This window comes from Bubalus kerabau, chromosome 2 (assembly GCF_029407905.1).
Source record: "Bubalus kerabau isolate K-KA32 ecotype Philippines breed swamp buffalo chromosome 2, PCC_UOA_SB_1v2, whole genome shotgun sequence".
Lineage (NCBI taxonomy): Eukaryota > Metazoa > Chordata > Mammalia > Artiodactyla > Bovidae > Bubalus > Bubalus kerabau.
The window spans coordinates 57,904,947-57,922,578 of record NC_073625.1 but is presented as its reverse complement, the minus strand read 5'-3'; the positions used below and the strand labels follow the sequence as shown (position 1 = coordinate 57,922,578).

General features: G+C 36.8%; 1 pseudogene; it reads right to left on the bottom strand.

The window, feature by feature from the left end:
* LOC129644424 (EMI domain-containing protein 1-like) overlaps positions 1–13,375 on the bottom strand; it is a 30,889-nt pseudogene extending 17,514 nt beyond the window's left edge.
* Positions 13,376–17,632: the final 4,257 nt, after the last annotated feature.

Genomic DNA, 17,632 nt, shown 5'->3' with positions numbered 1-17,632 from the left:
ATCATTAAAATGTCTACAAATAATAAATATTGGAGATGGTGTGGAGAAAAATGAACCCTCCTACAGCATTACTGGGAATGTAAATTCATGAAGTCCCTATGGAATACAATATGGAAATTACTTTTAAAAACTTAAGACAGAACTACCAAATGATCCAGAAATCCTACTCCTGGGAGTATATATGGATAAAACTCTAATTTAAGAAGGTAAGTACACCCCACTATTTGTAGCAACACTATTTACAAAAACCAAGACATGGAAGCAATCTAAATGTCCATCAACAGAGGTCTGGATAAAGAAGATGTGGTATATGCATACAATGGAAAGTTAACTCAGCAAAAAAAAAAAAAAAATGACATAATGCATTTGTAGCAACATGAATGGATCTAGAATCATCATATTAAGTGAAATAAGTCAGACAAAGACAAATATCATGTAACATCACTTATATGTGGTAATTATAAAAATAATACCAGTGAACTTATTTGCAAGGTCAATAAAGACTCACAAACACAGAAAAAAAAAAAAAAAAAAAACCTGTGGTTACCATTTTCGATAGTGGCAGTGGTGTGCAACATAAATTAGGAGTTTAATTTATAAACACATTGAACTATATATAAAACAGAGAAACAACAAGGACCTACTATATAGCACAGGAAACTATGTTCATTATCTTTTAATAACCTGAAAATGGAAAAGAATCTGAAAAAGAATAGATATATAACTGAATCACTTTATTGTACCTCTGAAACTAACACAACATTATAAATTAACTACACTTCAACTTAGTTGAAAAAGATAAAGAAGATGAAAAAGCTGGTTTTGATGGAACCAGTATATAACAGCCTTAAAAGCAGGCATTGAATTTTGATTAGCTATGATTGTTACAGTCAGTTTAAGTCATCTTGAATGCTTGAGCACAGGGACCTGATGTTGTTCAAGTTGAACCCAGTGAAAAATTCGTGTAGTAGAAATTGGAAAAAATGTGAAGACATGAAAGTTGGGAGTTATGTAGAACATCTAGAAGTCTATTATAGAATTTCATGTAAAAAGTAACAAAACCATGAAATGGAATGGAAAAGGGTAGGCAGGAGATAGATAGCAACATTTGTAACCAGACATGGAACAACTGACTAGTTCCAAATTGATAAAGGAGTTCATCAAGGCTGTATATTGTCACCCCACTTATTTAACTTATATGCAGAGTACATCATGAGGAACGCTGGACTGGAGGAAGCACAAGCTGGAATCAAGATTGCCAGGAGAAATATCAATAACCTCAGATATGCAGATGACACCACTCTTATGGCAGAAAGTAAAGAGGAACTGAAAGGCCTCTTGATGAAAGTGAAAGAAGAGAGTGAAAAAGTTGGCTTAAAGCTCAACATTCAGAAAACTAAGATCATGGCATCTGGTCCCATCTACTACTGCTGCTAAGTCGTTTCAGTCGTGTCTGACTGTGTGCCACCCCATAGACGGCAGCCCACCAGGCTCCCCGGTCCCTGGGATTCTCCAGGCAAGAACACTGGAGTGGGTTGCCATTTCCTTCTCCCTGGTCCCATCAGTTCATGGCAAATAGATGGGGAAACAATGGAAACATTGAGAGACTTTTCTTGGGCTCCAAAAACACCGTACATGGTGACTGCAGCCATGAAATTAAAAGACGCTTGCTCCTTGGAAGAAAAGCTATGACAAACCTAGACAGCATATTAAAAAGCAGAGATACCACTTTGCTGACAAAGGTCTGTATAGTCAAAGCTATAGTTTTTCCAGTAGTCATGTATGGATGTGAGAGTTGAACTATAAAGAAAGCTGAGCACTGAAGAATTGATGCTTTTGAACTGTGGTGTTGGAAAAGACTCTTGAGAGTTCCTTGGACTGCAAGGAAATGAAACCAGTCAATCCTAAAGGAAATTGGCCCTGAATATTCATTGGAAGGACTAATGCTGAAGCTGAAACTCCAATGCTTTGGCCACCTGATGAGAAGAACTGACTGAAATATTGAAGGCAAGAGGGGAAGGGGAATGACAGAGGATGAGATGGCTGGATAGCATAACCAACTCAATGAATATGAGTTTGAGCAAGCTCCAGGAGTTGGTGATGGACAGGGAAGCTTGGCGTGCTGCAGTCCTTGGGGTCTCAAAGAGTCTGGCAGGACTGAGTGACTAAACTGAACTGAACTGAGGCAGGAGATGGTTATGAACTTCACTCTACAGTATTTTCTGTTGTTTTTTGCATAATTTTTTTTAAAATTTTCTATTTAGGTTTTTGGAATCAGATATCCTAGGGTTATTGTTCTGTTTTCCTGTTGAGTCTGCCTGCAGGGGGATCCAGATGGGAAGATACTCTCATTAAGAAGCTTGTTGAACCATTGTCTAACTGGAAGGCTATTTTCTGTGTCTCTAGAAGTAATGGTAATTACTTTGAACTTTATTTCTGAAAGAAGGAGTGAAAAAATTTATTCTACTGTCTGAAAGAAGAGTATTTGCAGTGGTAGAATAGCTTTGCTTTGCTTCATTTTGGGTCCCTCTCCATCAATTAAGTAACACTAACCAATTAAAAAAAATTTAAGGTGTTTTTCTTACAAAAATGAAAATAATGGGAGTGTTCATCAACATTCCTTCCTTCTAGCCAAATGTGTTTTTTTTGTTTGCTTTTAATCCATTCAGTTTGTTCTCATGCATTATGTATTTTAAACAAATTGGAACAGAAAAACAATATTATTTTAAAACAACTTGTATTTTGAAAATTAATCTAAAAAACAATTTGTATTCTACTTTGTGCCACGTTGAGCTTTCTTCTTGTTTCTCTCTTAAATGTTTGGCTTTAGAACTTTCATATTTGGCAAAACTAATACAATTATGTAAAGTTTAAAAATAAAATAAAACTAAAAAAAAAGAAAATTAAACTATACTATACTATATTTACTTGAAATTATACTCACAGTTTTCCACAGCTGTGGAATATTCTTCAAGAGATGTGAATACTTGACCACCTTACCTGCCTCCTGAGAAACCTGTGTGCAAGTCAAGATCAACAGTTAGAACAGGACATGGAACAACGGACTGGTTCAAAACCGGAAAGTAGTACTTCAAGGCTCTGTATTGTCACCTTGCTTATTTAACTTATAAGCAGAGTTATTGCTGTTCAGTCGCTCAGTTATATCCAACTCTGTGACTCCGTGGGCTGCAGCATGCAAGGCTTCCCTATTCTTCTGTTGACTCAGATGGTGAAGAATCTGCCTGAAATTCAGGAGACCTGGGTTCAATCCCTGGGTTGGGAATATCCCCTGGAGAAGGAAATGGAAACCCACTTCAGTATTCTTGCCAAGAGAATTTTATGAACTGAGGAGCCTGGAGGGCTCCAGTCCCTGGGGTCGCTGAGAGTAGGACACAACTAACACTTTCACTTTTTTCAAATCAGAATTTGCAAGATTAAATGATAAATTTAAATTCATTTTTTTCTCATATTTAAACAAAGTCAATTAAGTGAAATATTAAAAACCAATGAGTCAAAGAGCAGCATAAAATAGTAATTAGAAAATAATTAGCTAATAAAGTAAGATGGCAATGGAAAAGTCATGAAATGACAGTATCAGAACCAGAACATTAATGAGAACTGACATTGAAGGATAGACATGCCAAATACAACATCAGCTATGACTGAGTGCATATTCCAAAGACTGGTTCCAGTGACAATATCTCCAGAGTTCAAGGAATTTTCCTAGTGCTGACTTAGTATAATTAGAGGAGAAAAATAAGTATCTTTAAAATTATGCTACTCTAGAGATGATTTCCTAGTAAATAAGCTTATATTTAGAAAATGATTAATTTGAGCTTCTTCAATTTTAGTTATCTGTTGTTTAAAAATGATCATGACTTAATTTTCTAAACAGAAATGATTAAAATGCATACACACCATGCATTAGAAGTTCCATGTGCCTCTTCACAGCTTAAAGCAAGAGAAAAATCTATTATGTTGTTAAGGTTAGGTCAAATACGAGTTGGAAAGAGTAAAATAAATAGCTAATATCATTCCTGTATCTATCAGACAAACAGAATCGGTAGAATATGTGTATGTGTGGTGTGCATAAAGACATTTATTTCAATGACTGATCTTGGCTTACACAAATGTAGGGTCTGGTTAAGGAAGTCTGAAATCCACAGGGCAGGTTGGCAGGCTGTTTACTGTCAGATAAGAGTTTATGTTGGGGTCCACAGGTGGGGTTTCTTCTTCCTCAGGCAAAAGCTATTTTTCTAAGTTCTTTTGACTGATTATACAAAGTCCACTCAAAGTATGGAGGCTAATCTCCTTTAATGGAAATAAACTAATGATAGATATCAGTCACATCTACAAGATACCTTCACAGCAACACCTAGGTTAACAACAATTTTGTTAGTGTTGAATAAATAATTGAATGCTTCAGTCCTAGCCAAGTGAACACATAATAATTACAATTCCCAACACTCACCTGTTTCCAGAAGCATTTCTTCTTAATAGTGAAAAGTTTTTAAATCAAATCTTTTCGGGAAGTATTGTCTAAGTCTTAGCGGTTAGTCCCTCCTCTATGAATAGTCCTTGTGCAAACAGATATATGTAAAGAAACAGAGTAAAAGAGAAGAAAAGATTAGACTGCGGCTATTTGACTTTTAGACTTGCTATAAATAAAGACAGTGTGGTACTGGCTAAAGAGTATACAACTACATCAATGCTACTGAATAGAGAGTCCAGAAATAGACTTCTATAAATACAGTCAACTAATCTTTGACAAGAAGCAAAGACAATACAATGGAACAAAGATAACCTCTTTAATAAAGAGTGCTGAAACAACCGGGCATCCACCTGCAGAAAAATGAATGACTTTACATGCTTCAAAAAAATGAATGCATAATGGATCCTAGATATAAATGTAAAAATGCAAAACTATAAACTCCTAGAAGACAGCACAGGAGAAATTGCAGATGACCTTGAGCATGATGATGTCTTTTTAAATATCAAAGATGGGAACCATGAAAGAAATAATTGATAAGCTGAAATTTATTAATATTAAAATTTGTTCTTTGCAAAGCTCAATGTCACAGACTGGGAGAAAAATATTTGCAAAAAGCACACTGATGAAGGACTGTTATCCGAAATAAAGAAACCTTAAAACTCAAAAATAAGAAAAAAAAAAAACTGATTAAAATATGAACCAAAGACCTCAACAAATATGTAACCAAGAAAAGATATGCAGATGGCAAATAAGCATGTGAAAAGATGTTCCACATCATAAGTTCTCAGGGAAATGAAAACTAAAACCCCAATAAGATATAACTGTGTAACTGCTAGAATGGCACAAATCTGAACATTGACACCATCAGATGTGGGGAGAATAGAGAGCAGGAGACGCTCACAGTTATTGCTGGTAGGAAAGTAAAATAGCATGGTCACATTGGAGAATAGCTTCATGTTTTACTACAGAACTAAATGTACCCTTACTGTACGATCTAGCAATCATACTCTCTGGTATTTATGCAAAACATTAGAAACCTGCATCCCCATATTGATTTTTATAGCAGTTTTATTCATGACGGCCAAAACTTGAAAGCAACTAAGATGTCCTTCAGTTAGGTGAGTGGTAAACCCGACTGTGGAATATGCAAACAACGGAACATTATTCATTACAAAAAATAAATCAAGCCATAGAAATGTATGAAAGAGACTTAAATGTGTTAATACGTTGCTGAGTGAAAGAAGCTAATCTGAAATGTCTACATATTGTATGATTCCAACTATGTATCATTCTGGAAAAGGAAAAACAAATTATGAACACAATGAAAAGTTCAGTGGTTGCCAAAAGTGGTTTTGGCAGGGAGCAGGGAGGAAGGATGAATAGACAGAACATAAAGGATTTTGAGGGCAGTGGAAATACTCTGTATGATATTATAATGATGGATATAAGTCATTATACATTTTTCCAACTCCAAGGGTTGGACCCTAAGGTTAACTGTGGTTTATTATGATTCGTTTATACAGTTTCATCTTTAAGGCAAATGCACCATTCTGGTGAGTGCTTTCTTTTTTCAATTGATAAATAATTGACATAAACATTATGTAAGTTTAAGATGTACCTCATGTTAATTTGGTATATTTACATACTGCAGTATAATTTCCACCATAGAGTTAGCTAACATCTCTGCTGCTGCTGCTAAGTCACTTCAGTCATGTCTGAGTCTGTGCAACCCCGTAGATGGCAGCCCACCAGGCTTCCCCGTCCCTAGGATTCTCCAGGCAAGAACACTGGAGTGGGTTGCCATTTCCTTCTCCAATGCATGAAAGTGAAAAGTGAAAGTGAAGTCGCTCAGTCGTGTCCGACTCTTAGCGACCCCATGGACTGCAGCCTACCAGGCTCCTCCGCCCATGGGATTTTCCAGGCAAGAGGACTGGAGTGGGTTGCCATTGCGTTCTCCAAGCTAATATCTCTAGCATGTCACATAATTATCTTTTTTGTGTGTGTCGTGAGAACAATTAAAATCTAGTCTCTTAGCAACTTGGAAAATTATAATACCGTATTGTTGGCTATAATTACTATGCTGTACATAGGCTTGCGCTGTAAACATTTCCCCAATTTCCCTATTTTTGTGCCCTGAAACCACCATTTTACTTTCTCTCTATATATGCATACACACACACACACACACACACACACACACAAATAATATATATATGTATGGGTTCACAACATATATATGTATATATATATATGTGTGTGTGTGTATATATATATTTGCTGTTGTTGTTGTTGTTAACAACAAAACTGAGAGGAAAGTACAATCTCCCATAAACCCCCTATGCCTTGTGTGTATATATATATATATAAGGGTTATACATGGTATAACTTTAATTAAGGTTATACCATGCATAACCTTCCTGTATTATCCCCTTCAATTTCATAGTAACAAATATTTTCATTATGTAACATCGTGCTGTTGTTCAATCACTAAGTTGTGTCCGACTCTTTGCAAGCTCGTGGACTTCAGCATGCCAGGCTTCCCTGTCCTTCACTGTCTCCTGGAGTCTGCTTAAGTTCATGTCCATTGAGCCAGTGATGCCATCATGTAATATCATGAAATCACCAAATGTTATGATTTTTTATGGTATACATTTCTTTCAGTTTTTTTTGTTTGTTTGTTTGTTTGTTTTTTATTCCACACTATGGTATGGAGCTAAGGTCTGTAGTCTGTGTTCTATGAAGTCTTGAAATTTCCTGCTGCCTCTGCATTCTGCCCAGGTGGCAGAACCGGCAGCTGTCTTGGAGAATGTACACTCACATATTAAAAAGCATCAGCTAGCATCCTTTTCATGATGCCCTTGGGTACCTCTTGGCTGAGAAAAATTGTGAAAGTAATGAGCTTTTTTTTTTTACTTCTGGAAAAGCTAAACTTTTAATGGTACTTATGTTACCTTCTACTCAGTCTGTTAAAAAAAATACTTGTTTTCTGCCTAATAACACAGCTAAAGCTGTGGTCATTCCTCATTCTCAGACTACTCTCATACTCTACTTCACCAGCAGAGCAATTTCCCTTGGTAACTCTTTCAGATATTTCCCTTTTCTAAATTAATTAAAAACAAATAAACAAAAGAGGGAAGGAAAGACAAAGTAACTTTGATGTGAGGACATTCAGTATTTTTTCTTTATTTTCCACACAGATCATCATTAATGCTCCCCAGATAGTCAGTCAAAATATAAAAGTATTTACTCCTCATTTCTATAATGACACCCCTACCCTAGCACATGTTTATAAACAGGTGATGCTAAGAAGAACTGAACATGATTGATACATTCAAAGTTTCTACAGCATGACTCTAGTAATGTAAGAACTGTTTTATTGTCAACTACACAGACTATTTAAGAGGTGGACACTCAAGAAAAATAAAGTGGCTCACTTCCCTCCTTACCACCTTTTGGAGATCATACAGAGACCATAGAATCAGGATCCATTATTCACCTGAAAAATCCTGAGAGTTTTTATGATATTCAGAATGTTTTTTTAATCAATTTTTTATTGCCTAAGGTTTAAAGTACAAGTGTGAGCAAAAAATGTGAGTGACCATTGGCAAGACTCTTCTAAAATATTTTGAAGTATCAATCAGTTTAGTTGAGTTCAGTCACTCAGTCATGTCTGACTCTGCAACCCCATGGACTGCAGCACACCGCATCTCCCTGTCCATCACCAACTCTTGGAGTCTACTCAAATTTATGTCCATCAAGTTGGTGATGCCATCCAGCCATCTCATCCTCTGTCGTCCCCTTCTTCTCTTGCCCTCAATCTTTGCCGGCATCATGGTCTTTTTAAATGAGTCAGTTCTTCACATCAGGTGGCCAAAGTATTGGAGTCTCAGCTTCAGCATCAGTCCTTCCAATGAATATTCAGGACTGATTTCCTTTAGGATGGACTGGTTGGATCTCCTTGCAGTCTAAGGGACTCTCAAGAGTCTTCTCTAACACCACAGTTCAAAAGCAGCAATTCTTTAGCACGCAGCCTTTATGGTCCAAATATCACATCCATACGTGACTACTGGAAAAACCATAGCTTTGACTGTACTGACCTTTGTGGGCAAAGTGATGTCTCTGCTTTTTAATATTATGCTATCTAAGTTTGTCATAGCTTTTCTTCCAAGGACAAAGCATTTTTTTTTTCATTTCATGGCTGCATTCACCATTCATAGTGATTTTGGATTCCAGGAAAATAAAATATTTCACTGTTTACATGGTTTCCCCATCTATTTGCCATGATCTTAGGGTTTTGAATGTTGAGTTTCTTTGTTTTATTTTATTTTATTTTTAAACTTTACATAATTGTATTAGTTTTGCCAAATATCAAAATGAATCTGCCACAGGTATACATGTGTTCCCCATCCTGAACCCTCCTCCCTCCTGAATGTTGAGTTTCAAGCCAGCTTTTTCACTCTCCTCTTTCACCTTCATCAGGAGGCTCTTTAGTTCTTCGCTTTTTGCCATTAGGGTGGTGTCATCTGCATATCTGTGATTATTGATATATCTCCTGGAAATCTTGATTCCAGCTTGAGCTTCATTCAGCCTGGTATTTTGCATTATATACTCTGCATATAATTTAAATAAGCAAGGTGACAGTATACAGCTTTGATGTAGCCCTTTCCCAGTTTTGAACCAGTTTATTGTTCCATGTCTGGTTCTGTTGATTCTTGTCCTGAATACAGATTTCTCAGGAGGCAGGTAAGATGGTCTGGTATTCACATCTCTTTAAGCATTTTCCACTGCTGCTGCTGCTAAGTCACTTCAGTCGTGTCCGACTCTGTGCGACCCCATAGACGGCAGCCCACCAGGCTCCCCCATCCCTGGGATTCTCCAGGCAAGAACATTGGAGTGGGTTGCCATTTCCTTCTCCAGTGCATAAAACTGAAAACTGAAAGTGAAGTCGCTCAGTCGTGTCCGACTCTTAGCGAACCCCTGGACTGCAGCCCACCAGGCTCCTCTGTCCATGGGATTTTCCAGGCAAAAGTACTGGAGCGGGGTGCCATCACCTTGTCCATAAGCATTTTCCACAGTTTGTTGTAATCCACACAGGCAAAGTCTCCAGCATAGTCAATGAAGAAAAAGTAGGTGTTTTTCTGGAATTCTCTTGCTTTTTCTATGATCCAACAAATGTTGACAATTCGGTCTCTGATTCCTCTGCTTTTTCTAATTCCAGCCTGTAAATCTGAAAGTTCTTGGTTCATGTACTGTTGAAGTCTAGCTTGGAGGATTTTAAGCATGACCTTGCTAGCACGTCAAATGAGTGCAATTGTGTGGTAGTTTGAACATTGTTTGTCATTGCTCTTCTTTAGGATTGGAATGAAAACTGACCTTTTCCAGTCTTGTGGCGGCTGCTGAGTTTTCCAGTTTTGCTGGCATACTGAGTGCAGCACTTTAATAGCATCATCTTATAGGATTTGAAATTGCTCAGCTGGAATTCATCACCTCCACTAACTTTGATTGTAGTAATGCTTCCTAAGATTCACTGGACTTCACACTCCAGGATAAAATACAGTAAAAATATTGCTTTCTAATTTTAACGAAATTCAGTTGTCCATTTGTGAAAATTAAGTGCTATGGATGAAAATGAAGAGAAAAGACCTGAGAATTGAATGACCAGCCAGAGGCAGTTTTCTGAAATGAGAAAGTCATCTATTAATTTCCCCACTATCTATTAGTTAAGGTGTCTAAACACTCAGGGCTGTAGTTTTTCTGTATATAAAGAAGAATATTCTCTTACAGAGATTCTACAACTATTAGGATCAATATATGTGAAATTCTTGGAATATAATGCTTAGGTTCTCTGGCATGAATGTTAAAGGTTTTTATAATATTTTTAATAATTTTTTGCTCTTGGGCAGAATTAATTTATCTCTTGGGTAAGCTACTGCTATAGAAAAACTAATAGAAAAAAGTAATAACCTATAGAGAACTAATGAGACCGAAGCTCTTGATGTAAAATAGGTTTAAGTTCTATATTTTAACATGGTTTTCATATTATTTCAAATTCTTGAGCTATTAAGTATGTGCAAAAGTAATTGCAGTCTTGCATTGTTGAAATTTACCATTTCGTATTGGGATATATTCTTAACGTGGTCACCATTTTAATGCACATTTCTCACTTTATGTTTTTTGCTCATGACTTGTTAAATATGCAGGGGGACAATATACAGCCTAAATGTATTCCTTTTCCTATTTGGAACCAGTCTGTTGTTCCATGTCCAGTTCTAACTGTTGCTTCCTGACCTGCATACAGGTTTCTCAAGAGGCCAGTCAGGTGGTCTGGTATTCCAATCTCTTTCAGAATTTTCTACAGTTTATTGTGATCCACACAGTCAAAGGCTTTGGCATAGTCAATAAAGCAGAAATAGATGTTTTTCTGGAACTCTCTTGCTTTTTCCATGATCCAGTGGATGTTGGTAATGTGATCTCTGGTTCCTCTGCCTTTTCTAAAACCAGCTTGAACATCTGGAAGTTCATGGTTCATGTATTGCTGAAACCTGGCTTGGAGAATTTTGAGCATTACTTTACTAGCCTGTGAGATGAGGGCAATTGTGTGATAGTTTGAGCATTCTTTCGCATTGCCTTTCTTTGGGATTGGAATGAAAACTGACCTTTTCCAGTCCTATGGCCACTGCTGAGTTTTCCCAATTTGCTGGCATATTGAATGCAGCACTTCCACAGCATCATCTTTCAGGGTTTGAAATAGCTCCACTAGAATTCCATCACCTCCACTAGCTTTGATTGTAGTGATGCTTTCTAAGGCCCACTTGACTTCACATTCCAGGATGTCTGTCTCTAGGTCAGTGATCACACCATCGTGATTATCTTGGTCGTGATGATCTTTTTTGCACAGTTCTTCTGTGTATTCTTGCCACCTCTTCTTAATATCTTCTGCTTCTGTTAGGTCCATATTATTTCTGTCCTTTATCGAGCCCATCTTTGCATGATAGCTATTTGTAAGGCCTCCCCAGATAGCCATTTTGCTTTTTTGCATGAGGAAAAGGAGTACGTAAAGGCTGTATATTGACACCCTGCTTATTTAACTTATATGCAGAATACATCATGAGAAACGCTGGGCTGGAAGAAGCACAAGCTGGAATCAAGATTCCCAGGAGAAATATCAATAACCTCAGATATGCAGATGACACCACCCTTATGGCAGAAAGTGAAGAAGAACTAAAAGGCTTTATTTTATTTTATTTTATTTTTAAAATTTACAATATTGTATTAGTTTTGCCAAATATCAAAAGAAATCCGCCACAGGTATACACGTGTTCCCCATCCTGAACCCTCCTCCCTCCTCCCTCCCCATACCATCCCTCTGGGTCGTCCCATTGCACCAGCCCCAAGCATCCAGTATCGTGCATCGAACCTGGACTGGCGACTCATTTCATACATGATATTATACATGTTTCAATGCCATTCATTCTCCCAAATCTTCCCACCCTCTCCCTCTCCCACAGAGTCCATAAGACTGTTCTATACATCAGTGTCTCTTTTGCTGTCTCATATACAGGGTTATTGTTACCATCTTTCTAAATTCCATATATATGCATTAGTATACTGTATTGGTGTTTTTCTTTCTGGCTTACTTCACTCTGTATAATAGGCTCCAGCTTCATCTACCTCATTAGAACTGATTCAAATGTATTCTTTTTAATGGCTGAGAGGAGAGTGAAAAGTTGGCTTAAAGCTCACCATTCAGAAAACTAAGATCATGGCATCTGGTCCTATCATTTCATGGGAAATAGATGAGGAAACAGTGGAAACAGTGTCAGATTTTATTTTGGGGGGCTCCAAAATCACTGCAGATGGTGACTGCAGCCATGAAATTAAAATCGCTTACTCCTTGGAAGGAAAGTTATGACCAACCTAGATGGCATATTCAAAAGAAGAGACATTAATTTTCCCACAAAGGTCCGTCTAGTGAAGGCTATGGTTTTTCCAGTGGTCATGTATGGGTGTGAGTGTTGGACTGTGAAGAAGGCTGAGTGCCGAAGAATTGATGCTTTTGAACTGTGGTGTTGGAGAAGACTCTTGAGAGTCCCTTGGCCTGCAAGGAGATCCAACCAGTCCATTCTAAAGGAGATTAGTCCTGGGTGTTCATTGGAAAGACTGATGCTGTAGCTGAAAATCCAATACTTTGGCCACCTCATAAGAAGAGTTGACTCATTGGAGAAGACCTTGATGCTGGGAGGGATTAGGGGCAGGAGGAGAAAGGGACAACAGAGGATGAGATGGCTGGATGGCATCACCGACTTGATGGATATGAGTTTGAGTGAACTCCGGGAGTTGGTGATGGACAGGGAGGCCTGACGTGCTGTGGTTCATGGGGTTGCAAAGAGTCAAACACGACTGAGCAACTGAACTGAACTGAATGACTTGTTATTTACTGTATGTTTGTTGTTGTTGTTGTCGTTAATTTTCAGTTCAGTTTTATTCAATCGCTCAGCTGTGTCCGACTCTTTGCGACCCCTGGACTGAAGCATGCCCCGCCTCCCTCTCCGTTAGCAACTTCTCTGTGACAACACCAGACCACACGTCACACAACAAATGCTTGAAAGTTGAATGAACTGGACTACAAACTTTTGCCTTATTTTAGGCTAGGAAAATACTGTTAGACACAAAGGCAGTTTGAGAGATTTTCTTTTTGAGTTCAAAATGGGTCATGAAGCAGTAGAGACAACTTCCAACTACACAACAAATTTGGCCCAGAAACTGCTAATGAATGTACAGTGCAGTGTTGGTCCAAGATGTTTTGCAAAGGAGGCAAGAACCTTGAAGAAGAGGATCGTGGTGGTCGGCCATCAGAAGTGGCAATGACTGATTGAAAGCCATCATCGAAGCTGAGCCTCTTACAACTACATAAGAAGCTGCCAAAGAACTCAGTGTTGACCATTCTGTGGTCATTCAGCATTTGAAGTAAATTGGAAAAGTGAAAAAGCTCAGTAAATAGGTGCCTCATGAGCTGAAAGAATTTTAAAATCATCATTTTAAAGTGTCATCTTCTCTTATTCTATGCCACAACAATGAACCATTTCTTGATCAGGTTGTGATGAAAAATGAATTTTATATAACAGACAACAGACAACATAACAGGTGATGATCAGCTCAGTGGTTAGACTGAGAAAAGGCTTCAAAGCACTTCCCAGAGCCAAACTTGCACCAATAAAGGTCATGATCACTGGTGGTCTGCTGCCAGTCTGATCCACTATAGCTTTCTAAATCCTTATAAAACCATTACATCTGAGAAGCCTGCTCAGCAAATCTATGAGAGGCACTGAAAACTGCAATGCCTGCAGCTGGCATTGGTCAACAGAAAGGACCCAGTTCCTCTCCATGACACCAGACCACAGGTCACACAACAAATGCTTCAAAGTTGAATGAATCGGGCTATGAACTTTTGCCTCATTTGCACACTCACCTGGCCTTTAGCCAACTAACTGCCACTTCCATCATCTGGACAGTTCTTGCAGGCAAAATGCTTCCACAACCAGCAGGAGGCAAAGGCTGCTTTCCAAGAGTTCATAAAATCCTGAAACGTGGATTTTTATGCTACAGGAATACATGCATTTCTCATTGGCAAAAATGTGTTGATTGCAAAGGTTCCTATTTTGATTAACAAGGCTGTGGTTGAGCCTAGTTATAATGATTTAAAATGTACAGTTTGAAACTTCAATATTATATGTGATAATGTTGAAGTTTTCTAAGAATATTTAAAGCAACTTGTGCAAAACAATTTTTGTGAATGGTATAGCAATGAATAAGTTTAATGAAATGATTCCATACAATTATTACTATTTAAAAAAATAAGCTGGGATTATTTTAAAGGAGAATAATATCATATTAGGTTACACACACATACAGATACATATTTAGGTAGATGACAGATAGATGGATAGATCAATAAAAAACTTTGTTTATCTGTGTGTTTTCCATAGTGGTGAGTATAAGATATACAGAATATGCAAACTAGGCCAGATTGGATTAGTAAAGTTAATGAGGGAAATCAGTGAGTTAAACAACTTTACAGTTTTTCATTATGCTACATGATAGCTTTGCTATGTACAAAGCTATTCTTCCCTACTTACATGGTTGCAAACCTTTTTATATGACCAAATTTTAACCTGTGTTTTTAAATTAGACATTGCTATGAATTATACAAATATCCCAGTCAAATGTCTAAGAGTTACAGATGTAATGAAAAAAATGTTTAAAAATTAAGAATGGTGGTTTTTGTATTGTTTTATCAGATGGTTTGCAACAAACAGGATTTGTCTGGATTCAAATTTTAATTATATTAATAACCTTTCTTATTGTTATGTGGAGTCATAATATTACAGGGTATTTGGGGATTTAAGAAAAGAAAAATTCCAACAAATAATACACGGCCATTATAGTAAGTACTTATTTTATAATTATGCTAATTTTAAGACCAATACATTTTATATTTCAATTGAGGATAAAATAAGATTTGGAGTCTCCTTACCAATGCAATGCAAGAAACCCAGGTTCAATTCCTGGATTGGGAAGATCCCTTGAAGAAGGGAATTGATACCCACTCCAATATTCTTGCCTGGAGAAATCCATGGACAGAGAAGCCTGGCAGGCCACAGTCCCCGGGGTTGCAAAGAGTCAGACATGACTAAGCAACTAACACTTTCACTAACAATTTATTAACAAGAAATGAAACCCTTAGGGGTTCTCAAATCAATAAAATAATGTCATAGAAAAAGTTATAAAATGACATCATTAGTAAAACTTATAAAACCAGTCATCATAAAGCAGCATTTTATTTTTCTGTTCAGTTTAATTCAACAATTATTTATTGAGAGAGTAATATGTACCTAGCTTTGTTCTATAGTATCCCACAAGTGCACAGTAAGAAGATGGCAAAATGTTGCCTCAGTTAACTATAGAGTTGGTAGAAATGCTATATTTGAATATTGAATCAATAATCTTGCAGCAATGTATATATATATATATATATATATATATATATAAAGCTAGAGGTGAGACTATAACTTAATTTGAAAGCAGAAGCTGAGAAGGGCCTTTCATAATACTTGACTCCAAATATATGTGCCCTGAGTAGTCATTAAGATGAAAGGATAATATCTGTTACAAACATCTGAATAGGGCTTATGATGAAGCTGGGACTCATCCTAATTTTGAATAGTGGTCAACTTAGGAAAAACAAACAGGACATCATCTAAAGAACAAACACAAAATCATGAGAAAATCTAGAGATGTGCAAATGGAAACTGTGTACAGATTGATATAAAGAAATAGAAAACTGAATAAGAGAAATCAGGCTTTCAAAAGTACTATCATAGGAGATGAGATAAGGTTAGACAACTGTGAAAGATCACATGTACTGTGAATATTATTTGGAGAAAGAAATGGCAAGCCCAGTCCAGTATTCTTGCATGGAAAATCCCATGGACGGCAGAGCCTGGTAGGCTACCATCCATGGGGTCACAAAGAGTCTGACATGACTGAGCGACTTCACTTTTTCACTTCTGAAGGAAAATGTAACTCTTTATGAGTTTTTGAGCAAAGGTGTATCTGTTTCCCTGGAGAAGGAAATGGCAACCCACTCCAGTACTCTTGCCTGGAAAATCCCATGGACAGAGAAGCCTAGTAGACTACAGTCTGTTTCTGCACTATACTGTAAGTTTGAGTCAAATATGTGAGATAATTCACTTTACATTGGCTAATATACTGAAACATTGCATGCCTTAAATTCATTATGTAATTATGAAGATAAGGGGAGTCTCTGGATTCCCACTGGGCTACTGTCCACCAGGTGACTGTCTGAGGACACATGGGACAGTAGCTGGCAGTGAGACACCTGTATTCTGCCTCACTAAAATAATGATCCGTAGAAAATGTTTAAAAGACTATCATAAAGATTTGGCCATTTTCCTAGTCATACTTCCATTAACCTGAAACCAGCACATGTTTATTTTGTGGGTTTAATTATAAAAACCTATGGCTAACACAGACTTTTTACTATAATTTTTTTTTCTTTAAAGTCTAGGGTAACATGTATTGGCTAAATTAGGTTAGTATTTTAAAGAGTAATTTCTCTAACTCAATTATCTCAGAAGCACAAGTATTGATGAATGACTTATAATGCAAGGAACATTTTTTGAACTTTCATATATTATCATCCCTGAAGTTATTATACACTAATTAGAACCCAACCTCTCTCTCTTGTTATTGTATTAACTGAAGATCAATTTGCTAATCACTTAAACATCACAAGAGCATGACAGGAATAATACAGATCACCTCTGCCTTCTACTGTCACACTTGGTTATGTCTTACACTCTGTCAGGAACTCTGCATTGAGATTCAAGGACAATGAATGCAGTAGACCTCTTCAATATTGGCAGGAAAGCTGCCATCAGGAAAGACAGAATGGTGAGCATCATTTGTTGTCACATGCAGACGCTTCTTTTTTTTTTTTTTAAATATTATAAACACATTTTACTTTATTCAAAGGGAATAATGAGAAAATTATTCCAAACAATCAAATTAAAATTTTATTTTATTTATCTTTATGTGGATCACAGCTAACTTCTGCTTCCTTCCTGTAAAAACAAACATATGCTAGATAATTTTATTTAAAACATTCAAAGTCTCAGTACTTAATGCTTGTGTTAAAATAATACTTGTGTTAAAAACTCTACAGACAAGTTTCTGAAGAAAAGTAAGAAGATTACATTTTGGTGAATATGCTTTATTTTTAAAAAAGTAAATATATAAGCATGGCTTATAATATATGCCACCAAGAACTAGTTGTGTAACTTTGGGAAAATAAAAATCTTCTATAATATCCATTTTCTCATCTCAAAACTGGGTATTTATTGCTATTTACCTTATAAATTAGCTTATTGTGAGAAGGAAATTAGATGTTATCTATAAAGCATTGAGATCAATGTCTAGTTTCAATAAACTTATCTATAAAATTTCTCTAAGTTGTGCCACAGGACTGTGTCTAAATCATAGCTTTTCCAATTGCCAAGAATTTAATTTCATCTTAGACTATAATTAGGATAGAGCTGACATCAGTGATATTCTCAGACT